The sequence below is a fragment of the Ammospiza nelsoni genome, chromosome 35 (assembly GCF_027579445.1).
Source record: "Ammospiza nelsoni isolate bAmmNel1 chromosome 35, bAmmNel1.pri, whole genome shotgun sequence".
Lineage (NCBI taxonomy): Eukaryota > Metazoa > Chordata > Aves > Passeriformes > Passerellidae > Ammospiza > Ammospiza nelsoni.
This window is the reverse complement of record NC_080667.1, coordinates 1,806,231-1,828,777: the sequence shown is the minus strand read 5'-3', so window position 1 is coordinate 1,828,777 and position 22,547 is coordinate 1,806,231. Positions and strand designations below refer to the sequence as shown.

Below are 22,547 nucleotides of genomic sequence, written 5' to 3'. Positions count from 1 at the left end.
TTTACGTATTTTCCTGGGTACCACCTTGGACCAGATGGTAGTAGCACGCACGCACGCATACCCTCTACTCCAAGTAATCAACTGGTGTGGCCCAGAAATTTGGTGTGTTTCAGGGTCCTTCACGAGCACAGGTGGCTTCCCTGTGAGCTTTGCTTGGGTGGTATTTGCAAAGTGGCAAAGTATTGGTGGATCAGGCTCTGATGCTGTGCAGTTCAGGAAGCTGATGACATAGAGAGCCTTGCAAAGTCTTTCCACTGGAGATGTGATTCTCGTGTCCCTGTTCTGTTGATCAAGGACTCTTTTGAGGGTTTGATGTGCCCTTTCCACAATGGATTGTCCTGTGGGGTTTACAGGTATGCCAGTCTTGTGTGCTATGCCCCATTCATTGAAGAACTCCTTTAACTTGTTGGAGGTATAGGCTAGTGCATTATCTGTTTTAATCTCCTTTGGTACACCCAGGGTGGCAAAAGTGGAGAGGAAGTGTTTTATTGCGTGCATGATCTTTTCTCCTGCATGTGATGATGCAAATACTGCTCCTGAGAACGTGTCGACCGAAACATGCATGTACTTTGACCTTCCAAAAGGTGCATAGTGAGTTACATCTGTCTGCCACCGCTGGCAGCTATTCAGACCTCGGGGATTGACTCCCGTACCCATAGATGGTATCTGGTAGTTTTGACAGTTCGGACATGTAGCCACAATAGCTTTTGCCTGATCCTTTGAGAGCTTAAACATTCTCATAAGGAAGGTATATTTTGATGGAAAAACGTGTGTGACAACTTTGTCTGGGCAAAGATGTTAGGAGCATTAGCAGTTTCTGCTGCCATTGCTAATGCATCCGCTTTCCTGTTGCCTTCTGCAACAAAACCTGGGAGGTCCATGTGAGACCTCACATGCATTATATGGTAAGGTTGCTTTCTGTGGGAGAGCAGGTGTATTAATTTAGAGAGCAGTTGGTATAACTTTGGATAGAAACCTCTTTGAGAAGAGCATGTTCTGCTCTCATAGCTATACCAGCAACATAGCTGAATCTGTGACCAGATTGAATGGCTCGTTTTTAAATTTTTCAAAGGCTCTGACAACTGCTGCTAATTCTACAATTTGTGGCGATCCTTCCACTATTTGTACATGAGATTGCCAATCTTGTGTTTGGGGGTGTCTCCAAGTAATCACCGACTTGTGGTAAGACCCTAAGCCATCTGTAAATAGGGTTAGAGCCTTAAGAGGTTTTCTACTTTGGATTTGTTTTGGAACCAAATGGAAAGTTTCATTCTGGTTAAAAAGATCATGTTGTGGGATCTCTGATGAAGTTTGGCCCTTATAACTGTCCAGAGCAAACTGAAGGCTCGCTTTGGTCTTGATCAAATCCTCCAAGTCTTTAAGGGTTATTGGCAAATATATGCATTCAAAATCACAACCTGAAAGAGAGCAAAGGCGAGTCCTAGCCTTTTTTATTAAGTGTGCTATAATCTCCTGGTAGGTGTCAAGTGTCTTTGTAGGCTGGCTACTTGTAAAACCCATTCCAGTATCAACAAAGGATCTCGCAGCTGAGTGTCCCATTGGAAGATCAGTCCATGGAATCGAGGTGCTTTTCCCAGGATGATGAACTGGAAAGGCAGACTGGGCTTCCTGGACTTTGATGATGGCACCTCTGGCTTCCTCTGTGAGAGTGCAGGGAGAGTCCAGTTCCTTGGGTCCACGAAGAAGATTGAACAAGGGAGCAAGGTGCTCTGATGTAATTCCTAGCAGTGGATGTACCCAGTTGATGGATCCGCACAGGCTGTGTAAGTCCCTGAGGGTTTTTGGGTTGTCGTTGATGGCGATCTGCTGAGGTACAATGGTTCTTTCCTGGATCTGGACTCCAAGGTAAGTCCATGGCTCAGTGTACTGGATTTTATCCTCACAAATTTCCATTCCTGCCTTTTCAATGGCTTCAATAGTCTTTTTAACTGTTTTGTCCAAGTAAGCTTTGTCTGAAGCACACACCAGAATGTCATCCATATAGTGATAGATGATAGCGTCTGGAAATGATTTCCAAATGGGAGACAGGATGTGAGACAAGTACCACTGGCAGATACTAGGGCTGTTTTTTAGGCCCTGAGGAAGAAAACGCCAATGACATCTTTTGAGCAGAGCCTCTTTGTTAATAGAGGGAACGGAGAAAGCAAACCATGGAGCATCCTCAGGGTGCAGTAGAATGCTGAAGAAACAGTCCTTAATGTCTATGACAGCAAGTGTCCTGTCTCTAGGCAGCATTGGTGGGGAGGGCAGGCCAGGCTGAAGAGGGCCCATGTCCTCGATGACCTCGTTGATTCTTCGAAGGTCATGGAGAAGCCTCCACTTGTTTGTCCCAGGTTTTGGTAGAACGAATACTGGAGAGTTCCAAGGGCTGTCAGACTCCACTATGTGGCCTTTTTTGAGCTGTTCTTCCACAAGGGCGTTTACGGCGCGCAGCTTGGCTTTCTTTAGGGGCCACTGCTCGGTCCAGATTGGCTCGTGGCTTTTCCAGGTGAGACGGGGTGTTTCTGGCAGTGCGCTCAACTCAGTGGCCCCAGTCAGAAATCCTGAATGGGAATACGTAGGCAAGCAACCCACTGGGATAAAACGTCTCTGCCCCAAAGGGTGATGGGGGCCCTTACCACAAATGGACGGATGGTTGCCAGCTTGCCTTCAGGCCCTTCAATGATGACAGTGTTCTTGCTCCTCATGGATACTGTAGCTCCACCAATCCCGGAAATCGTGCCTGCAACAGGTTGTAGATCCCAGTGTGCTGGCCAATCTGAACAGGCAATGATGGTCTCATCTGCACCGGTGTCCAGCATCCCTGGCAGGTGGGTCTTCTCTCCTTTGCAGGAGAGGCTGCACTCGATGGTAGGCTTGGATGGTCCCATGACTTGTGCCCACATAGCTGTAGGGTTGAGAGGGATCTGTTCCCTGTGATTCTTTGGGAGTAAGAAGGCTTGAGCTATTGGAGTTCCCTTAGAAAGAAAAAATGGTAAGTCTATGCAGTATACCTGCAGGAGGATCTCTTGTCCCAGCTGCACTGTCAGCACTTCCTGAACAATGAAGATTTCCTTTGGAGTATTAAGAGAGTCACCTGTAATTAAAATGTCTGAAGGACTCCCTTTAGGTCCATATTTTCCTGTGGGAACACAGTGAACATTCTTATCATTAAAGTCAATGGACAAAGCAGTTACCAGTTGCCACGGGTACCTCTCTGGGCTGTTCCATGGGTTGGGGCTTCTTCTTTGGGTCTGGAGCAGCCTGGGTTTGTGCGTGATTGGTTCTTGGTGGCCTTTGATTTGTATTCTGCACCTGAAGGTCGAACAGGCAGCTCAAGGAGTTTAAAGGACGCGGCTGATGGCATTGCTGATTTTGGGGTTTTTGATAATAACTACAATGGTATCGGTGGGGTGATGTCTCTGGGCAGTCCTTTATATAATGTCCAAGCTCCCCACAGTGAAAGCATTTAGCTTGTTCTTTAGAGGTTATGACTGCATATGCACCAGAAACTCCTTCAGCAATACCCTTAGCAACTGCTTGGGCCACTGTATTTTCAGTGGACATGTGACGTGTACAGCATTCTAGCATTTTCTCTATAGTAGGGTTTGAATCCGCAGGTAGAGACCTCAAAATGGCCTTACATTTCTCATTTGAGTTGCTGAAAGCAAGCTTACATAAGAGTTCCTTCCTTGCCTCTGCGCTCTCTATCTGTTTTTCCAGAGCATCTCTAAGTCTGTCCACAAATTTTATAAAGCTTTCTTCAATGCTTTGTTTAATGGTAGAAAAATGCATTGTTGGCATTGACCCATCCTACATAAGAAGCAAGGAGGTTTTAGCTGCGATTGTGACATCTTGCAGCGCTTCTTTATTCAGAGTTTCTCTTTGTTCAGCTGGCTTTTATAAGTCTCCTTCGCCGGCCAGCTGTTCTACCATAAAATTAGTCTTAGTAGCATTGACAGTATATGAATCTGATAACGTTTTTAAGTGTTTCTTCCAATGCCTGTGCCATAACAAATATTCTGCCGGGGACAGGAGGCATTGTGAAATATTTTTTACATCGTGGGGAAGCAAGACATGTGCAGAGAACATGGCTTCTAAGAAATTTCTAAAGATATGTGAACTACATCCATATTTTTTGGCTGTGTTTCTCAATTGCATTAGTTCCTTATTTGAAATTGGTTTCCATGTCTTAATATTAGATTCCCCACCGTTCCTGCTTTGCCTGTATTCAACTGGGAAAGCTGTGATTTTCTGCGCTAGGTCCCAGTTCCCTGACTTCGTAGCTTCTATCTTAATAAGATCCCATGGGTCTATGTTAATCGTATCAAAATCAGATTCATTGGAAGAGCTCTCATCGTCTGAGGAAAGCTGTGAGGGATTTGCTACCCCTGAATTCCGTTCTTTTCGTTTTTCAAGGTTTTCAATGACTGGCAAGGAGGCGGCGCTATTGGATCAGGGATAGCAGCACAGCTGGGCCCGGATTGGGTGGGGGGGGTGATGCCACGGGGGGTCTCTGATCTGTTCGGGTGGCAGGAGGGTTGGGCGGGCTGGGGATGCGCGCCTGGGGGGTTTGGGGGTGCACAAGCAGTGCTGCTGGTTTGGGGTACTACAGGTATTGGGAGAGCTGGTGTTACCGCGCATGTGTGAGGCTCGGTGCAGGGGGGCAGGGTGTGGGCATGGCTCGGGAAAGCGCCGGGAGGGGCCGGCCTGCTCTCAGCTGGGGCCGGGAGGGCCGGGGCGGTCTTGGGGGGGGGCGGTCTCGGGGGCGGTGACGGCGGGGAGGGCGGCTGCGGGGGGTAGCAGCGCGGGGTTGGGGGGGACGGCGATAACAGGGCTGGGGGGCATGGCGGGTGCGACGGGGGAAGCGGGGGGCAGGGTGGGGACAGCAGCAGGAGCGGGGGATACGGCGACGAAGGAAGCGGGGGCGGGGAACGGCGGCGCGGGGGTAGGGGGGACCGGGATCGCGGTGACTGGAGGCGGCAAAGGCAGCACGGGGGCGGGGGGAGCGAGGAGGGAGTAGACCGGTGCAGGGGGAGAGGTGGCTGCAGTGGGGATACGGTGGCAGAGGCAGGGAACGGGGCCCCCGGGGCCAGAAGCGGGAAGGAAGCGGAGCCAGGGGGAGGGGGGGCTGCAGTGAGCGCCTCCGGCTCTGAAAGGAAGGGGAGAAAGACTGTAGCCGGTGGGGGAAGTGAACCTCATTCCTGAGAGATCTTATCAGGGTAATCAATGTCTGCTACTGGCTCCGGGAGTTTTTGGGTGTTACATTTTTCAACAGTCTTAGTTATAACATGAAATAAAGGTAAGAAGTTAGTAACAGAAAAGTCCTGTTTGGTTTGAGAAATATAAATAGTGTTTCCAACCCTATCCTAGAAAGAATTTTCATTAATCGTCGTCTTATTAGTTTCAGGAAATTGCGCCACAATCCAAGTTACAAATTTTTTAAGATTCTTTTTTGACAGACTATCTTTAGAAAAAGAGAAATTATTAACAGATAACGTTTCTGCAATGGTTAAATATAACTCTCTTTCAAGTGTGGTTAGTTTTAGGGTGCTTAAACAAGTACCCTTTTTTTCAGACCCTTTCCACAGAAAAATGAGAGAAAAAAAGAAAAATGAAAAAGGTTTTTGAGAGCTCCCAAAAATATGCGCACAACACTTACGTCCTTCGGGGTCAGGGGTCTATGGAAGGGGGTGTGCTGCTCAATTCTCCTCGAACGTTATCTCGTCCAGATGTATGTGTTGAAGGTCGAATTGAGCCTTCTGCACGGAGGATTTTCTAAAATGAAAAGTCCTTGTGCAGAAGGAGCGGCTTCCTGAACAGGCAATAACAGGTGACCCCGAGAAGGCTCTGATGCTCCTGCGACGTTTCGCCCCTGGGGGGGAAGGTCTGACGACATGTTGGGCGGCCGCTTAATGAGCCTTAATTGGTCTTATCCTGGGGCAAGCTATTACAGCTCCAGAGCTCAGCTCCCAGGGGGACTGAGTGCCAGAGGGCAGCTTGCTCTCAGACCAAGGCTGCGGGTCAGCCCCTAGCAAGCAGGGGGATATTCAGCTCTTAGTGATTAGCCAGCTCTTATGATTTCAGCTTTGCTTGCTAGGTAGTTTGCCCTTGGCTTGAGGCTTCAGCAGACGGCGAGAGAGAGGAGAAGGAAAAGATGCCGGATGTTCCATGTTATGAACAAAAATTTTTTCTGTGAGAAAAAAGCTACGACTATTGCTGGGCTGCTGCTTGTGTTATGGTAATTACAGGTCGTTGTTGTTAATGATTGTTTTTGTCTTAGTAAAAGCCCTGGCTGGGGCGAGGTAATGGCCCTTCTCCAAGACAGTAACGGGTGGGGACCTTCCCGAAAAGTGAGGAGAAGATACCTGGAGGGGGGAGTTATGCAAAGTGACTCCAGGACCAGCATGCTGTGGGGGACTACGGCTCCAAACACATGGAGAAAACCCCAAAATCAAGGAGCCAAATAAGAGTTGAGAGATTGGAGTGATGTCTGGACGTGAGGAGCCGAGTGCTGAGCCTGCAGAGATGCTGAACACCTTCGGAGCCCCTCTCGCCCTGAGCACGGGAGCCGTCCCGAAACCGGGAGTGGGCAGGAAGGAACAGAGAAAATGAACAATGAAGGGATCACCATGCCCTAAAGGCTCCCACAAAAACCTGATTCCCCAGCTCTGCCCCTGGTGGACAGAGCTGTGCATATTCACCTCCTCTGAGTCGCCCTGGGAGAGATGATGGGAGACTGCAGCCCCGCTGAGCTGCCCAATCTTGAGCTGATCACTTTTAATAAAGGCATTAAAAAGGAGAAGAAGTCTCCTGGCCCTGTTTATTTCAGCCAGGGCGCTCGTCCGGAATAGCCACGCCGAGAGAGGACTCAGGACTGGCCATCTTGGACCCTCAGGACAGCTGGCTACCAGGACCAGAGGGATTGGCTCAGGACCAGCGACGCAGAGGAGCACCGGAGCACTGGATTGGTGAGAAATCCGGTGGCGGGAGTGGGAGACAAGCGTGTGTGTGTGTGAATGAGACGAGGGCCGGCAGCTGGACCTTCGAAGTGAGAGCGGACCCCTTAGTACTGCGTTTCCGGCCTTTCGCGAGAAAAGCGGCCAGGAACAGGGGGCGGTGCTTGTAATTAGTGTGAGTGAGTCGTCTCCCAAGGGGGAATAAAGGGCCCTCCCCAACCGGGCGTGCGGAGGGAATATTTGTGTATGAGTGGCACACACCCAAAGTAAGTCCTGACAGAGGGAAGTCAGGCAGATTTGTAAGTCGCGAGAAGGATTCGGGTAGCATTTGTCAGTCCCGAGAAGGATTCGGGTAGTTCACAAGCCCTGCAGGCAAAGTAAGTCCTGACAAAGGAGTCAGGCACAAACCCCAGCAAAGGAGGCTGTGGTTTGCTTTTAAGTCCTGATACGGTGAAACCTAAAAATTGGCAGGTTAGGCGAACTAAAAATCAGGCAGTTGTTTTTCCTGACTGAGGGAGTCAGGCACGACCCGGATTCTTAGGCCGAGGCTTTGTGTGTTCAAGTCCTGATAGATGTAAGACCTGACATAGGGAAAGTTGGGCAATCAAGAGATCGGGCAGTTGTTTCAGTATAAAGTCCTGAGCATCAGGCAGAAATTTGAAGTTCAGTGGAGGAGGCTGAAGCTCCTCAAACAAGTTTTTTTTGAAATTACTGGTCAGTAAAGGCACCTTTAGGATTTTTTTTACTGTTGAGACCTGAAAAATGGGAGGGTGTAATAGTAAAAAGACTGGCAAGAGACTGAGGGATATACGTCCCAGTAGTCCCTTAGGAGAACTGTTAGTAAAATGAGATTCTATAGAGGCCACGGAGGGATTAGATAAAGTGAAAATGATCCATTATTGTGTAGAAGTCTGGCCAGAATTAGAGTTGCAAGGAGGATGGCCTTGGTGTGGGACAAAGGATAAGTGGATGTGCCAACAATTAAATAATTATCTGACAGCTCGAGGAGATACTGATCCTGAGCAATTATTGTATGTAGCTTGCTGGGTAAAGAACGCTGTTGAGGATGAAGGGGTGCGAATTTGTAAGGTACAGAGGAAGAAAGAGGGGAATGAAGGAGTGGATGATGGAACCAGTAAAAGATGGGACCCCCTGGATTATTTGCCTCCTTCTGCCCCTCCACCTTATAATCCTCTTCTTCGAGCACCTCAAATGGCAGGTCTGGTTCTTCCCCCGGCTGCCATCTCATTACCACCTGCTCAAACTCCAACTCCTACCTCTTCAGCATCCCCTATGATAAACCCAGTATCTCCTCCAGTAACCACTCCCTCACAACCCCCTCCAGCTCCTCCAGTTCCTTCTGCATCACCACAAGCGCCTACTCCACCTGCTGCATTCTCCATCCCTTCTCCAGCTCCACTTAATATCCACTCAGGCTCTTCTCCCCCTCCTGTTGCTGTCCCTTTACCTCCTCCTAGTTGGGACACAAATGCCTCCTCGCCCAGTAAACAGCTATCAGCAAATACACCTGCTGATGGGCAGAATGTTAAGGGTAACCCAGATATCCCTCAAAGTAGTTTGGCATCTGTTGCCTTCTGGTATAAGGCAAGGCGACCTGGTTCTGAGGAAATGGCACGGTGACCCACTCTTCAGGGTTGCTCGGGCCAAGAACACATGCTAACACCAATGTGGTGGACGGTCCAAAGGCCTTTATTATCTCATTTCTTGGGGTTTTATAATCTTGGGGGTCTTCTACGTCACAGTGGGTCTGTCTTTACCATCTATGGTTAGTAAGGGATGGAAAGTTACTGGTATTTGGTTAAGGGAGGCTACATTCCTATGTTAATTTCTTATCTATGGGGAACAGAGGGTCTTATCTAAGGGGAACAGAGGGTCCTGCCTTTCCGTCACATCGCGAGGTCTTCCGATTGCCTGTCCCTGTCTACCACAGGCATCTGAAGATGGGCCATACTGTAGCACCAGATCCAAGACCTCCAAGGCGGAGAGACTCTTTCTCCTCAGAGAGGTTCCTATGGGAGGAGTAGCGGGAGGTGTTGGCTTTGTGAATGCTCCCCTAACTGCTTCTGAGGTGAGAGGATTCAAGAAAGATTTGGGGCATTTAGTTGAGGACCCAGTGGGCATAGCCAACCAAGTGGATCAATTTCTAGGTCCAAATATCCACACTTGGGGGGAGATGAATTCCATCCTGAGTATATTATTTTCCCCAGAAGAGGTCCAGATGATTAGGGTGGCTGGCATAAGAATTTGGGAGAAAGATAACCATCCAGGACCCCAGGTGCCATCAGGTGAACAGAAATTGCCACTAACGGATCCCAGCTGGAACCCTAACCAGGAGGAGGGGAGGAAGGCCATGAGGGAATATAGGTCTTTGATAATATGGGGGATCAAAGAGTCAGTTCCCAAAGGAACTAACACCCAATTGGCATTTGAGGGTACACAGGAGAAAGATGAAGCTCCTGCTGCCTGGCTTAATCGCCTAAGGCGGAACTTCCAGTTGTACTCTAGAATAGACCCAGACACCCTAGAGGGTCAAATACTACTAAAAGTCAAATTTGTTACCAAATCTTGGCCTGATATAAGGAGAAAATTGGAAAAGATGGAAGATTGGCAAGAGAAGGACATTAATGAGTTATTAAGAGAGGCATTGAAGGTGTATTTAAGGAGGGAGGAAGATAAAGCAAAGGCCAAAGCTAGGATCATGGTTGCTGTAGCTAGAGAAAGTGCAGGGTGGGCGGGTCCACCACCAGGAGGAGGCAAGGATAGGCCAGTACTGTCAGGTGCAAGAGGGATGGAGAGACCTCAAGTCCCTTTGAGAGAACGACATTGCTATTACTATGGAGAGCCAGGACACGTCAGGAGGTTTTGTAGAAAGCTCAGTCTAGATGAGGCAATAGCCAGGGAACAAGATAATTTAGGGAAGATCCTTAGAGGTGACGAGTAGAGGGTCAGGGGCTTTACACTTTAGGGGACCCGATGCAACATCTAAAAGAGCCCTTGGTAAACTTTGAGGTGGGACCCCTTGTGAGAGTCTGTCCTAATTTTCCTTCATCTGCCTCACGATCGTCCTTGGGAGACCATTGAAGAGAAGACCCCCCCCGTCTATATCTGGCTCTGAAGGAGAAAAGTCACACGCCATGGGCCCTGAGACTTGAAAGCTCAGTGTTGTGTTTGCTGTATGCTAAGAAGAGGGCACCATGCCCCGTTTGCAACAATAGCAGCTTTGGAAGCTGTCCCACCTCTCGGCCTGGCTGGACTTCTCCTGAGTTCCAGGTGGTCTCCCACAGAAGACCCTCATCTGTTTTACAACCACCGTGACAGACAGACAGACGGAGATGTGAGAAGCTTTTCCATCAAGGACTGAGACATGAAACTCCTAACAGGCCCCTCTGCTCCTTCCAAGGACTGGGACTGAAACCCCCAGCCTGGGGGAGGTGTGTGGGGGAGGCAAGCTGACCAAAGCGAGATGTTTGCCTGCAGGTTGTGACCACTGGAGCAAGAAAATAATGGCTCTCATTTACTGCTAAGAACGCAGACTACCTGTTACATCTATCAAGCTCATTTACTGCTGGGAACATACACTACCTGTTACATCTGTTCCCTATTGTATCTGTTTCCCCCCCCCTCACAATTTTCAGTAATAAAAACCTCTGAGTTAGCTAGAGCCTTTGAGATCTCCCCAGCATAGCAGGTGGACCCTTGGCTGGACTGGACCAAAGGACTTCGTCTCTGCGTTGGTAGCTATATCCCCCCTCTCTCTCTCTCTCTCTTTCTCTCTCTTTTTCTCTCTCTTAATCCCTCTATTGCATTTTTTGCTGTAGTTATTTCAATAAAACTGCATTTGATTTGATCATCACTGCAAACCCCCTTGTACCGTGTTGGTTTTTGCACTCTGAGATCATTCCTACGAACCATCAGGTCATCTGTCCACTTCGGACGGATCCTGACACCCCTAAATGAAGAATTTGAATTTTTTTGTTGATACAGCAGCAGATAAGTCCTGTCTCAACAAAGTAACATTTGAAGTTAGACAAAAACAGCTAGGTAGAAAAGATACCTAATAGCACCAAAACTGGCCAGTAATACTTAACTTATAATAAATGATGTGAAAGTAAAAGGTACCTTATTGTTGTCTTGTTGTGTGTGTGAGAGTGAGTCACAAAGTCAGCCTCAACTTCCCAGGCAGGTGGGAAGGGGGGGCTGTGGCCAAAGAGTGTGTGTGACCTGCAAATGAGATTAGTGCTTCCCAGATGTGTGAGGGAGCCGTAGCTGTAAGAGCGTGAGTGACACGCAGACAGCCTCACAGGTGAATGTGCACCAGAGGCAACTAGAGTCAGGGCCCTTCCAAGAGGCCCAGGGATACTGAGACCTGTGGGCCAACCCCAGCGTGAGGGGAGCCACAGTGATTATCTAGCAATAATGATCCAGTTTGTGTCTTGAGGGTGTGAAAGAATGTGTGAGAGTGAATATAGACAAATTAGAATAAGGGTAATGTAGATTGTGCATTACAAGTTTTACCACATCTCCTTAGAGGGAACTGTATTGTGTAGAAGAATGCTGTAAAAAAAAAATATAAAAAAATTAAGTGTAAGGGGTTGAAAGAAGTATTTAAGCTGTAAGTGAAAGTAAGAAAGAGAAGCAAGAGATAAATAGATAAGATCTTGAAAAATAGAACAGAAAACCAGTAAATTAAATACACAGAAAAATAGGAGAATGAAAGTACTTCGGGAGTTAAGTTAGCTGAGAAATACAACTCCTTGCAAAATACAGAGTATGTAGAAGTTGATGAGAGAAACATACAAGCTATGGAAAAAGAGAAATTACCAATAACATTAAACAGAGAAACTGAGTTTTGATAAAATCATTAAATAGCAGACCATTAATGCCTGTGTTTGAAAGCCCATTTCAGGTACTCTTCATTACTAATTTGACTGTGCAGACCAAAAGAAAAATGTTGGACTCACATCGCTTTCACCCCCTGGCATTGGACCAGGATTCAACATCAGGTTTTATTTCCCTCTGGAATTCTGGCATTGGACTGGACTGCACCCCATTCTCCCTCTGGCATTGGGCCAGACTCCCAGTTTTTCCCTCTGACATTGGGCCAGAGTCCACCTGTCCACCACCCACCTCCGGGCACTGGATAAGGATTCATCCACATCTCAAGTTAATTCACCTAAGTATACTGTGATTTAAAGTTGACTCTCAGAAAGAAGAGTCCAAAAGACTGAACTGTGTGGGAAAAAATTAGTATCAAGAGTTCTAACATTGCTTAAAATGCTTCAAAACTGTTCTGTGTAAACAGAATGTCGGTAAAAAGTTTAAAACTGTAAATAAGTAATTCTGGTTTAAGTTCCCCAATTTAATTCTAAAGACTCCAGGTTAATCCTCTACAGAACACTCCCCTGGGGGAAACCAAAATTGTTAGGGAATAGACCAAGAGAGGTTTAACCAGAGAAGCAGGTAGAAGGGACTCTAAAGAGCTTGGAAGCTTCTCAGTAAAATTCCCCAAGAGGCAAGGCCGGGTGGGCAGGCTGTGCAAGATGACCCATACCGGACTCTTGGGAAGGGCAGTAATGATGGCTCTGATTGCTGGTGGTGCTCTGGGGAGCTCAGCTGAGCCATGCAGTGAGTGCTACCTACCCCGCTATGAGAAGGAAGTGAGCTCCTTGTTGAGAGTCCACATCAGTTTTAACCCTGATTGTGTTAACCTCTTCCAATTGGTCCTTTATCAGAAAAAAAAGAGAGTGTATTGGATAGCATACAATACTGCCACTTTTAGGCAGCCACTCCTAGGAGAGTGCCCTATAGGGGAAGCCTGGTTGTGCTTTGAATGTGATGCTGCTGAAACAAGCTCAGTAGATCTAGTAAAAAGAAAAGAAATGGTGAAAATGGTAAGAAGAATTGTTTGTAACAAGTATTTAGCAGTAGAGTATTCAGCCACCAGTGGATCCCAAGAGATCCAAACAAATTAGAGTCTGTTGAAAAAAAGAAAAGAGACAAGTGTGATCACCACAAGTGTGATCCCTTTTGGAACACATTTCAGGGGAGCTCTAAACCCCTAGGTTTGATCTCTAATACCACAACACACACCAAATTGTCAGGAGACTGGTCTGGCAGCTGCACCGCTAGAGTGATAAAACCAATTTTCTTCTTATTACCCAAAGAAACTGGATCAAGTTTGGGAGGTCCTATATATAATGATTTGTGAGAAATTAAACTGAACAGGCAAAGTGAAATAGAAATTGAGAAAATCCAAAATTGTAAAAGCCAAGTTCGGATCCCAGTATCTATGTTAAACAAAGTCATCCGGCTCCAAGCAGTATTAAAAATAAAGAATTCAATTATTAGGGACATTTCAAATGAAATAAAAAGATTATCATGTGTAAATAATCAAGATCAAACTCCTACACTTGATCCCAGTGGGTGGGAGAACTTGGAGATTTTCAGAAAAGATGTATGGGAAAAGGTAGTTTTTCTCGCTGTGTGTGTTGTACTTGGAGGATTGCTCCTTTTACTATGCTTATTTATCTGTTTCAGTAAAATAGTATTTGCTGTGCAGACCAACCTGAAGAAACCAAAGAAAGTAACAAAGTTTAGTAACTGTGATTACCAAAGTGCACAAGAAATTCATAGTCGATTCAAAACAAAAAATTGTAAGTTGATGTGAGCTTAAAATTTAAGCTCGATCAAAGAAAAAGAGGGGGGACTGTTATGAACAAAAATTCAGTTGATTTTTTTCTGTGAGAAAAAAGCTACGACTATTGCTGGGCTGCTGCTTGTGTTATGGTAATTATGGGTCATTGTTGTTAATAGTTGGTTTTGTATTAGTAAAAGCCCTGGCTGGGGCAAGGTAATGGCCCTTCTCCAAGACAGTAATGGGTGGGGGCCTTCCCAAACAGTGAGGAGAAGATACCTGGAGAGGGGGGTTATGCAAAGTGACTCCAGGACCAGCATGCTGTGTGGGTCCCCCACTCCGAATGTACTAAAAAACCCCAAAAACAACAAGCCAAATAAGAGTTGAGAGACTGGAGTGATGTCTGGACGTAAGGAGCCGAGTGCTGAGCCTGCAGAGATGCTGAACACCTTCGGAGCCCCTCTCGCCCTGAGCATAGGAGTCGTCCCCGGAGATGAGGGCCTGCTAAGACAGCCAGCAAAATCAACATGGGACAGGATCACCACACCCTAAAGGCTCCCATGAGGACGTGATCCCCAGCTCTGCCCCTGGTGGACAGAGCTGTGCTTATCCTCCTCCTCTGAGTCGCCCTGGGAGACCCGACGGGAGACTGCAGCCCCGCCAAGCTTCCCAATCCTGAGCTGATCACTTTTAATAAAGGCATTAAAAAGGAGAAGAAGTCTCCTGGCCCTGTTTATTTCATTCCACAAATATGGCTTTATTGGAGGGGTCCTTGAAGGGTCTCAGCTCTTCTTCTTGTAAGTTAGTAGGGATACAGTATGCTACTTTTATAGCCTTGGCCTGCTTCCAATCTTGACCAATGGCAAAATGTTAGAGGGACCACAAGTGACCAATAGTAGGGTTAACAAGACATTGCCTTACATAGTTATAGGGACAGGTTATAGGGTCGATGTCCCTGGAGTGAGGAAGCTTCTTTGCTGCTGTGTCAGCATTTCTATTATTCAGATTCTACACGGGGCCCTTGCTAAAGCTGTGGGTTTTACTACACATATTTGATCCCAGTCCATATAATCTCAGTCCAGTTTATCTCAGTCCATGGGATCCCAGTCTATGTTTGATCCCTGTCCAGTTTATCCCAGTCTGAAGGATCCCAGTCCCTAGTTGATCTCAGTCCATAGTTGATCCCAATCCATATTTAATCCCAGTCCATATTTGATCCTACTTCCATATTTGATTGCAGTCCAAAGGATCCCATTCCACATTTGATCCCAGTCCCTATTTGATCCCAGTCCGTATTGCCCTGCACACATCCCAAAAATCTGGAATTCCAGCTCCCAGACAGGAGAACATGTTCCCGCCCTTGAAGGCAAATGGAGCAAAATCTTACAGAGACATTTCCCTACCAGCCTTCAGAACTTCAGCGTCTGGGACTGGGATTTAAAATAATAATTGGGAAATAATAAATAGTATGGGGAGAGTCTGTAGGGACAGAGGGGGCAATGAAATCAGGGCAGGGGTCAATTAAATCAGGGAAGGGGTCATTTAAATCAGGGCAGGGGTCAATTAAATCAGGGAAGGGGTCAATTAAATCAGGGAAGGGTGTTTGGTGGTGCCTGGGTCAATTAAATCAGGGCAGGGGTCAATTAAATCAAGGCAGGGTGAATTAAATCAGGGGAGGGTTTTTGGTGGGTGAGGGGACAATTAAAATAGGCAGAGGTCAATACAATCAGGGATGGGGCCAATTAAATCAGGGGAGGGTTTCTGGTGGTCACTGGGGCAATAAATAAATGGAGGGTATTTGGTGGTCCCTGAGGTAGTTAAATATAGGGAGGGTCTCTGGTGGTGCCTGGGTCAAGGGAGACACTGAGAGAGAAACCGAGCAGGCAAAGAGGGGCAGGAGAGAAAAGGAGACACAAACACAATGAGCTGAGAAGATGGCACTCAGCAAACAAATTGCAACGGACTGAACATGAACAGGAGAGAAATCAGTAAGTCTGAGAAGTTTATTTGCTATCAAATACATCCCACGCACCCAGCCCCATACAATCCCCATCCTACTACTCTAATTAAGATCCCACTTCTCCCAATCTCCTCCCAGCCCTATCTTACTCAGGTGGCTGAGGAATCAAGTGAGTTTGGTATGGCAATGAGTTTTTTTGAGGTGGGATTGAGCCCTTTTGGGGTAAGATTGAGCTGTTTTCAGTGGGATTGGAGTTATTTTGAAGTGACAGATCCATCCATCCATCCCTCTTGGCTTTTGGAGTGCAAAGAGACGGAAGAAAAAAAATTAAGGTGAAACTAAAAGTAGAAATATCCAAGTGTGTTCCCAACATGTATCACAGGGAATGTGAGTGACCAGGGCTGTGCCCAAAGTGCCTCCTCCAGTGGGGGATGGAGCTTGAGCAGTGCACAAAACTCTTCCTGCACTCGGGGCACTCACAGGGCTTCCCTTAGTGGTGCCTCCATTGGTGTTGGGTCAAGTTAGAGCTGCTGGAGAAGCTCTTCCCACACTGAGGACACTCGTAGGGCCTCTCCCCAGTGTGGATGCGCCAGTGGCTGACAAGGGTGCAGTTGTACTTGAATCCCTTCCCACAGTCGAGGCAGCGGAAGGGCCTCTCCTCTGTGCGAATCCGATAGTGCTGGAGGAGATGGGAGCTGGTCAGAAACCTCTTCCTGCATTTATCACACTCGTAGGGCCTCTCCCCTTTGTGGATGTGCTGGTGCTTGGCGAGGGTGGAGTTGTCTTGAATCCCTTGCAACACTCAGGGCATTGGAAGGGCCTCACATCCATGTGACTCTGATAGTGCAGGCGGAGATTGGAGCGGGTCTGAAACCCCTTCCTGCATTATCACACTCGTAGGGCCTCTCCCCAGTGTGGGTCCTCTGGTGCTTCATCAGGCTAGACCTGCGGCTGAAGTGCATCTCACACTGGGAACACTTGTAGGGCTTTTCTGCAGTGTGGGTACTCTGGTATCTGATCAGCCTGCAGCTCCACCTGAAGGTCTTCCCACACTCCAAGCATGTGTGGGGCTTCTCCCCATCATGGAGCTGCTCATGGAGCACCAGCTCTGAGCTCTGGCTCCATCTCCGGCCACCTTCCTGGCCCAGGCTGGCTCTGTCCCCCTCAGATCCCCGCCAGCTGCGTTTGCAGCCCCTCCTCGTGTGGCAGCTCTGCGGCTTTTCCTCCCCGTTGCCTTCCTGCTCTGTGGAGCCGCTCAAAACGGCCTCTGCCACCAGGTTCTGCCGCGGGCATTTGTCCTCCCTGCTCTCCATGCTCAGCTCCTGCTCTGGGGGAGGAAGGACAAGGACAGGATGAGATTTGCCTCCATGCCACAGGCAAGGGCAAGGAGATCTCCCCAGGGCTGTGCTGCAACCGGGGCCATGCTGGGCTGGGAGATGGAGCAGCACAGAGGGGAAAGGGGCACTGACTTCCTCCTCACCTGCCTCAGTGTCCTGGGGCATCTTCCTCTTCCTTGCAGCCTCCCTGGTGTTGGCAATGGGAAATCCTGGTTTGGGGAAAACAAGGGATGAGCACGTTTTTAGGAGTGTCGGGGGCTAGGATGGTCGGGATGGATGGAGACGAGAGATCTCTGAAGCCAGGTCGTGGAACTTGCGGTTTATTGCAAAGGGCCTGGGTGCAGGCCCGAGAGAAGAGAGGGGTAGAGAGGATGAGAGGGTGAGAGAGTAAGAGGGGAAGAGCGTAAGAAAGTAAGGTTCCCGTTACAATACAATAAATCTTCTTCTGGGTTGAATATTCTGTTTCTCACTAACCAATCTAGGACAAGATATCAATCCTATAGCATTTACATACAGCCTGTAAGATTGATTACGTCACCATACTGTGTTACATTTTAAACCGTAAAATGCACTCTTTGGACCCCTTCTGCTGAGCTAGTAGGGTCTGCTCTGACACTTCAATCTGTCTGCAAGCAGGGGGAATTGTTTTATCAAAAGAGGATTACCTTCAGTCGGGCCACACCATTGTTTTCCAGTTGTTCACCAAGGTATCCCAGAGCTTGCTTTCGTTTCAATCTTGCTTCTACTTTCTATATTCTCCAAATCTTTTGCCAGAAAATTGTATTTATAAGGCTTCCCTGTTTCATCTTACCCAACACATGTTGAGTTTGAAGGTGCCTCTGACCAAGTCCCTCTCTACAAGTCACCGGCTATGTGGGCTCCAGAAAAAGATTCAGCCCTGAAAAAGCCTCCCAGGAGTTCCCCGTCCCTGGTCCCTCCCCTTTGGTGTTCGGGGGTTCCCCCCTGTCCCAGCTGCTGGGGTCATGCTTGAATTGGGGGTCCCCCTACTCTTCAGTGTCCGCCCTGTCCAGGCTGCTGGCAGTCCCAGCAATGCCAAAAGCTCCCCCCTCTTCGCTCCCCCCATTTCGGGATGCCGGGGCTCTTTGGGCTCCTGGGCTCCGTCTCCCCTCATTTTCTGCTCGGGGCTGCAGCGGCTCCAAGGAGTCCCCCCTGCCCCTCTCCAGGCTCTTGAGGCTCCTGCCAATGGCGGCGCTCCCCCCTCTCTGGGCTCCCCACTTTGGGCTCCTGGGGCACACAGGGCTTTGCTCCTCCAGGCTGTCTGTGCCGGCAGCCACCACCGGCACCCCTGATGTCCCCCCAAGGGGCCTTTTCCGCTCAGCCTTGGACTGCTTCATTCTCCAAACATCCTCCCGAAAAACCCAATGCAGAGACCCCCCAGGGATATCCGGGTCGGGCTCCCACTCCTGGCTCACCTGCGCGATGGCGGGGGGGGCGATGATCCCACAGGTGGGGGCTACGAATTCAGGCAGGGCTGGAGAGAATGCTTCTGTCAGCTCCGCCTTGATCCACCTTTGTCCCTCCTCTTCCTCTTCCTCTTCCTCTTCCTCTTCCTCTTCCTCTTCCTCTTCCTCTTCCTCTTCCTCTTCCTCTTCCTCTTCCTCTTCCTCTTCCTCTTCCTCTTCCTCTTCCTCCCACTCCTCCTCTCCTATCCCCCCCTTCCGCTACTCCGTGTTACCTCCGCCTCCTTCTCCTCTTCCATCCCTCCCGTTCCATCCCTTCTCCTCGTCCTTTTCCTCCCTAACTGCACCTCCTTCTCCTCCTTCCATCGCTGCTCTCTCTCCGCCTTCATCCCTCCTCTTCCATCTCCCCTGCCCCTCCTCCTCCGCCCTAACCAGCTGTAACCATGAGGGGAAAGGGGGCAGGGAAAGGGCAGAACCATGACGGGAAAGGGGCGGGCTCAGGCCAAGGGCGGCAACTCTGAGGGGACACTCCGGGACCGGCACTCTGCAAACAGAACTGCAACGGACTCAACATGAATGGGAGAGAAATCAGTAGGTCTGAGAGTTTTATTGGCTATTGAATATTGCACACACCCAGCCCCTCACAATCCCCATCTCACCGCTCCCAAATGGGAATCCACTTCTCACCAATCTCCTCCAAAACCCATCTCAGCCTGGTGGCTGTGGAATCGAGTGAGTTTGGTTTGGGACTTGAGTTTTTATCAGGTGGGTGTGAGCACTTTTGGGGTAAGATTGAGCTGTTTTCAGTGGGATTTGAGTGGCTTGGAGGTGACAGGTGTATCGATACGGGCGTTTGTATTGCAAAGACATTGAGTATAGAAAGAAATTAAGGACAAACCAAAATTAGAAGCTGCCAAGTGTGTTCCCAACATGTATCACAGGGAATGTGAGTGACCAGGGCTGTGCCCAAAGTGCCTCCTCCAGTGGGGGATGGAGCTGGAGCAGCACACGAAGCTCTTCCCGCACTCAGGGCACTCACAGGGCTTCCCTTACCGGTGCCTCTGTTGGTGTTGGGTCAAGTCAGAGCTGCTGGAGAAGCTCTTCCCACACTGGAGACACTCGTAGGGCCTCTCCCCAGTGTGGATGCGTCAGTGGGTGACGAGGGTGCATTTGTCCCTGAATCCTTTCCCACAGTCGGGGCATTGGAAGGGTCTCTCCTCTCTGTGAATCCGATAGTGCTGGAGGAGATGGGAACTGGTCTGAAACCTCTTCCCACACTCGGACCACTCGTAGGGCCTCTCCCCACTGTGGATCCTCTGGCACTTGGTCAGGTCAGACCTCCACCTGAAGCTCTGCCCACACTCCCCACACTTGTAGGGCTGTTCCCCAGTGTGGGTGGGTCCTCGATCCAGTGTGGTGCACGATCAGGATGGAGCTGCATGAAGCTCTTCCCACACTGCCCAAATTCCAAAGGAACCCAAATCCCTAGGACCCCAAATTCCCAGGACTCCCACAATTCCCCGCGACCCCAAACTCCAGTGACCCCAAATTCCAGCAACGTCCCCAGACTCCTGTGACTTCTGGTGACGCCAAATTTCCCGTGACTTCTCCAATTCCTCGTGACTTCCCCAAATTCTGCTTTTGGGGTTCCCCCCCAATCCCCCTATTCTCCCCCATTTCGGGGTCCCCTCATTCCCTGTTTTGGGGTCCCCCTTGTCCTGATTTTTAGGGTCCCTCATTCCTGGTTTTGGGGTCCTCCAATCCTCCCAAATTCCCTCCAAATTCTCACAATTTTGGGGTTCCACATTCCCCCATTTTGAGGTCCCCTGATTCTCCTCCTTTCCCTTTTTTGGATCCCCCAATTTCCCCCCATTTTAGGGTCCCCCATCCCCCCCAATTTCCTCCAATTTTGGGGTCCCCTCAATTTACCCTATTCCTGGTTCTTGGGATCCCAAATCCCCTAAAAACTCATTTAGGGGTCCCTATTTCCCCTTTTGGGATCCTCAATCCCTCCAAAAACTCCCCCAATTTTAGGGCGCCCATTCCCATTTTTGGAATCCCAAATCTCGCCTGAACTTCCCCAGTTTTGGGGTCCCCCTGTCCGTTTTTAGGGTCCCCTGTACTCATTTTGGGATCCCCCTGTTCCCGGTTTTTGGGGTCCCCAATCTCCCCAAATTCCCCAAAATTTTGGGGTCCCAGTGCCCATTTTGGGTTCCCTATGACCATTTTTGGGGTCCCTCCGCTCCCGGTTTTTGGGGTCCCAAATCGTCCCAAATTCCCCCAAATTTTGGTGTCCCTGTGCCTATTTTTGGGGTGCCCCGTGTCTGTTTTTGTGGTATCCCTTTTCATTTTTGGGGTTCCTCCATTCCTGGTTTTAGGATCTCAGATCCCCCCAAACTCTCACAATTTTGGGATCCCCGTTCCCAATTTTGGGGATCCCCTTGTTCATTTTTGGGTTCCCCGTGCCCATTTTTGGGGTGTCCTGTGCCCTGCTCCAGTGCCAGCCCCAGCGTGACCCGCCCGGTTCTGCCGGTGGCTGTGAAGATCCCCTGCGCTGTGAACCGAACCGGACCGAACTGGATCAAACCGGACCAAACCGGGAACGGGATCGGGATTTGGGATCAGCATCGGCACAGGGAGCGCTCCGGGAGCTCCGCGATCGCTCTGATGAGTTTTGGTCGCGCCCCCGGGCGGAACTGGGAGGGACTGGGAGAGACCCTGGGACTGGGAGGAACTTGGAGGGATGGAGCGGGAATTGGGAGGGACCCCCTTTACTGGGAGGGAACTGGGAGGGACGGAGGGGGGCGGGAACTCCTCGGTTCACACGGTTCCGGTTCAGCCAACCCAGTCCAGATGTGCATCTCCCCTGTGTGCATCCTCTGGTGAAAGATAAGACTGGAGCTCTGGCAGAAGCATATCCCACACAAGGAACACTTCAAAGGCGTTTCCCCAGTGTGGATCCTCTGGCGCACAATCACGTGGGACCTCCGAATGAAGCCTTGCCCATACTACTCACATTTGTAGTGCCTCCCCCAGTGTGGATCCTCTGGTGCTTGATCAGGTGAGACCTCCTGCTGAAGCTCTTCCCACACTCACCACACTCATAGGGCCTCTCCCCAGTGTGGGTCCTCTAGTGCAGGATCAGGTTGGAGTTCCACCTGAAGCTCTTCCCACACTCCACGCACGTGTGGGGCTTCTCCCCATCATGGAGCTGCTCATGGAGCACCAGCTCCGAACTCTGGCTCCATCTCCGGCCGCCTTCCCGGCCCAGGCTGGCTCTGTCCCCCTCAGATCCCCGCCAGCTGCGTTTGCAGCCCCTCCTCGTGCAGCATCTCCAGGGCTTTTCCTCCCCGTTGCCTTCCTGCTCTGTGGAGCCGCTCAAAACGGCCTCTGCCACCAGGTTCTGCCGCGGGCATTTGTCCTCCCTGCTCTCCATGCTCAGCTCCTGCTCTGGGGGAGGAAGGACAAGGACAGGATGGGATTTGCCTCCGTGCCACAGGCAAGGGCAAGAAGATCCCCCCAGGGCGTCCCGACCAGGATGGTACCGGCAGCCACCGATGTCCCCCCCGAGGGGCCTTTTCCGCTCAGCCTTGAACTGCTTCATTCCCCAAACATCCCCCCAAAAACCCAACTGGAAACAACTGGGAGTGACTGGGAACATGCTGAAGGGAACGGGGCTACACTGGGAGATACTGGGAGGGACTGGAACAAAAGTGAGGGTGAAAGAGAGCAACTGGAACCATGTGGAGCACAACTGATTCATACTGGCAGGGACTGGGAGCACACTGGGCTCATCTTGGAATCACACTGGGACGGACTGGACTAATACTGGGGGGATCTGAGAGTGACTGGGAACACACCCTGCCCATCCTCCCCCATACTGGGCCTGGCTGGGAACAACTGGGAGCACACTGGCAGCAAATGGCATCATACTGGGACTGACTGGGCTGATCTAGGAAGCAACTGGAACCATGCTGGAGGCAGCTGGGACCATACTGGGAGAGACTGAAAGCCACTGGGCTTATACTGGGACCACACTGGGAGGGCTGCCATGTGACTGGGATCAAACTGGAGCTTACTGGGATCACATTGGGGTTGAAAGCAAGCCACTGGGATCACACTTCGGGCTACTGGGAGCAACTGAGTGAAACTGGGATGATGCTGCAAGCAAACTGGAGGAACTGGGAAGGACTGGATGCATGCTGGAGGCAACTG

The 22,547-nt window shown here is 49.7% G+C and overlaps 1 pseudogene; it reads right to left on the bottom strand.

The window, feature by feature from the left end:
• Window positions 1-16,064: 16,064 nt before the first annotated feature.
• Window positions 16,065-21,580, bottom strand: LOC132086023 (zinc finger protein ZFP2-like; annotated as a pseudogene).
• Between the last annotated feature and the right edge of the window lie 967 nt (window positions 21,581-22,547).